General features: G+C 61.0%; 1 protein-coding gene across 1 annotated transcript in view; it reads left to right on the top strand.

The window, feature by feature from the left end:
• SLIT1 (slit guidance ligand 1) overlaps window positions 1–3,461 on the top strand; it is a 227,696-nt gene that overhangs the window by 57,555 nt on the left and 166,680 nt on the right. The gene's annotated exons all lie outside the window — the stretch shown is intronic.

The following is a 3,461-nucleotide window of genomic DNA, read 5'->3' as shown; positions in this document are numbered from 1 at the left end:
CACAGCAACATGCTAAATCTTTTTAAAAAAAGTTGACTTTGGGACTGACAGGTGGCATAGTGATTAAGGCGCTGGACTCCCACATGGCCGACTGCAGTTTGAGTCCTGAACCGGGTAGCTTGCTTTCTCACTTTCCTTTTCTCTCTCTTTTGTTCTCTGGTGAGTGTACGTGCTCTATAGCAAAACAAAAATAAAAAAACAAAAACAAACAAAACACACATTGACTTTGGGCCAGCCCTGTAGCCTAGCAGATAAGGGAGCTGGATTCTATATGGCTGTCTGTGGTTTGAATCCTAGTTCCGGTGGTGTGATAAACATACTGTGTGTGTGTGTGTGTGTGTGTGTGTGTGTGCGTGCGTGCGCGTGTATGTGTCCCCAGTCCTCACAAGATGGAGAAATGGAGAAGAGATTTCGGTGTGACCACACCCCTGGGGGATGCTCTCTCCTTTTCTCTCCCTCTGTCTCTGTTCTCTCTCTCTGGTGAGTGTACACTCTGGCAGTAAAACAGCAGCAGTAGCGGAAATAGACTACCCTCTAGAGTAATTTGGCTTCACAGCAAACTTGGGCAGAAGATACAGAGTGTTCCCACGGACCCCAGCCCCACACACCCACCACCTCCCCATTCTCAGCTCCCCCAGGTGGTGTCATAGCAGATGCGCCCACGTTGATGAGCCCTTGTCACCCGAGTCCATGGCTCACACTGGGGCTCGCCCTCGGGGACATTCTGTGGGTCTGGCACTCAGAATAAGGGCTGACGGTGACTCTGGAATGTGGTTTCCGTGTGTCCCCACTCATCTGTCACAGTGCCAAATGCAGATGCTGACCTCTCAGGCTACAGGAGAGCCCATCGGCACCCCAAGCACCCTGGAAATTCCGGAGCCCGTCCAGGGGCCTGGAGTGCCTGGTGCCACCGTGCCTTCCTTGTCTCTCTCGGGGGCACTGTGTCGGTTCCTGGGAGGTTTGTCTTTAGGGCCGGTAAGAGGGGGTTCTCTCTTACCCTCCTCAGAGGGACTTTTTGTGTCGTTTTCTTCCACGTGAGAGGAGAGAGTGAGACGGAGGTGGGGGTACCCCACACCATCACCCCTGCAGCCTCAGCCAGGCCAGATCGCGGCCATGCTTACATGTGCCTGGCGTGTACAGGGAGACTATGGACATGGGCCCAGCGTCAGAGTGTGGGAACGTTTGTGACTAGAGCTCCGCCCCCAAGCTGGCCTCAAATGTTGTTTTCAGGACCAGGAGGCAGGGGGTCTCAGCAGCTGTTTAATACCCGCCATAGCCCTCCTCCGTGGGGCTGTGGGGCCGAGCAGGCCCTGTGAGGAGAGGCCGGCAGGCTCAGCGGGAGCTGGGGGGCCCTCTTACCTCTGCACACTCCAGTCCCTTTGTCCCTCAGGCCTCACTGCTGCCCAGTGACAAACTGCTCCCGGGCGTCCACGCCCCGTGCTCCGCTCCAGTTCCGTGTGGCAAGCTCGTACCTCCTCTTGTTGCGTCTAGGTTTTCTGAGTTTCTGCTTCCCGCTCTGCCCCGCCCACGGAATCCTACACTGAACGCCTACATCGCGGTCATGGGTGCAGGCCTGTGCTCAAGCCCTGCCGTCTCTGTTTCCAGCTGCATGCCTTAGGGCCAGAGCGTAACCCGAGCCTATGTCCCCACCTGTAACAGAGCCTCCTTGGCAGGGCAGATGTGAGCCAGGGAGGGCAGTGCCCGGCGCACTCGGCAGTGCCAGGGTTCCCCTGACCTCGGTAGGCTGTTACTGTGAACAGGCCCCCTCGAGGCCCTCAGCAGTTGCCCAGCCAGTGGACGTTGGGCCTCGGTATCTCCCAGTCACTATTAACCGGCTAGCCTGCTACCACAGGGGCCCGGTGCACACACACTGGAGGGACGGGAACGGGACAGATCCCCGAGCCAGTTAGTTGGGCAGTGCGCTACCCACACGGATGGGCTCCCCTGCTCTGTGCACTCCCCTTGCCCACAGGCTCCCCTGCTCTGTGCACTCCCCACGCCCCACATGCTCCATGCGCTCCCCGTGCCCCACAGGCTCCTTGTGCTTTCCGTGCTCTGTGGGCTCCCATGCTCCATGTCTCCCCATGTCCCGTGCTCCCTGTGCTTTGCGGGCTCCCGTGTTCCGTGCTCCCCGTGCTCCCTGTGCTCTGCGGGCTCCCATGCTCCGCGCTCCCCGTGCTCTGCGGGCTCCCATGCTCCATGGTTCCCCATGCTCCACATGCTCTGCGGGCTCCCGTGCTCTGTGGTTCCCCGTGCTCCATGCTCCCCATGCTCTATGGGCTCCCGTGCTCCGTGGTTCCCCGTGCTCTGTGCTCCCCGTCCTCTGCGGGCTCCTGTGCTCCATGGTTCCCCGTGCTCGGTGCTACCCGTGCTCTATGGGCTCCTGTGCTCTGTGGTTCCCCATGCTCCGTGCTCCCTGTGCTCTGCGGGCTCCCGTGCTCCATGGTTCCCTGTGCTCCCTGTGCTCTGCGGGCTCCCGTGCTCCATGGTTCCCTGTGCTCCCTGTGCTCTGCGGGCTCCCGTGCTCCGAGGTCCCCGTGTTTTGTGCTCCCCGTGCTCCCCGTGCACCCCAGCTGCTCCACTGGGTATGCAGGGCTGTTGGTGAAGTTCATGCCTTCGAGTCTGTGGGCACTGGGGTCTGCCTGGGACTGGCCTCTAGGCCTCAGGCCTCTCCTGGGTCTGGTCTTCAGCCTTTCATGTATGACCCCTCACCAACATTCCTTAGCCTCGGGGCCGCGGTGGCGGGAAAAGAGGCTGTGCTGGTGCTCCCCGGCTTCCCTGCCCATGGCTGAGGTGCAGGGCGTCCCTGCTGGGCCGGGCGGGGCCGGGAAGCTCTGCACCACCACTCTGACCAGTGATGAAGCAGAGATGTGATGCAGGGCAGGCGCAGGGCCCTGGGCAGGTGACAGAACCCTGGAGTTCGAGGTGTGGCTGGGCCAGAAGGGCTGTTGGCTGCCCCTCCCCGCACCGGGCAGCTGCGCTGTGCTGCCGTCCAGCGTTGGGAGTCAGGTCTGTGACACCCGAGGCCGTGTCCCGCCTGGCCGGTGCTGCTTCTTGGCTACACCCATGGCCTTGGCATCTTCTGGTGGCATTTCTGCTGCCCATCTTCTCCCTGGGCCCATGGTTTTGAGTCGCCCTTGCTCCTCGGGACCCGGTGGGCTCTGTCCCCTCTCTCTGGTGCTCCGGGCTCCTGTCTCTGCTCCTCGCACCCTGTCAGCAAGGACCGGGCGTGCGTGCACGGCTGCCTCCTGTCCCCACTGCGACTGCCCGTGACTTTGCTGCCCTGGCCTGTGACCACGATTTCATCCGGAAGTTAGGACCCACGGCCCCTCCTCCCTCCTGCCCTGTTGGCCATGGTAGGTGGCAGAGTCCCAGGAACTATGAAGGCCAGAGGAAAAAGTCTCAAAAAGCCAGTCGGTGAGCGATGCAGAAGGTGGCTTTGCAGAAGGTGCCGTGTACCC

Source organism: Tupaia chinensis, unplaced genomic scaffold (genome assembly GCF_000334495.1).
Source record: "Tupaia chinensis unplaced genomic scaffold, TupChi_1.0 Scaffold000539_1, whole genome shotgun sequence".
Lineage (NCBI taxonomy): Eukaryota > Metazoa > Chordata > Mammalia > Scandentia > Tupaiidae > Tupaia > Tupaia belangeri.
Note: the sequence above shows the minus strand (reverse complement) of the source record. Positions and strands in the feature narration are given on the sequence as shown.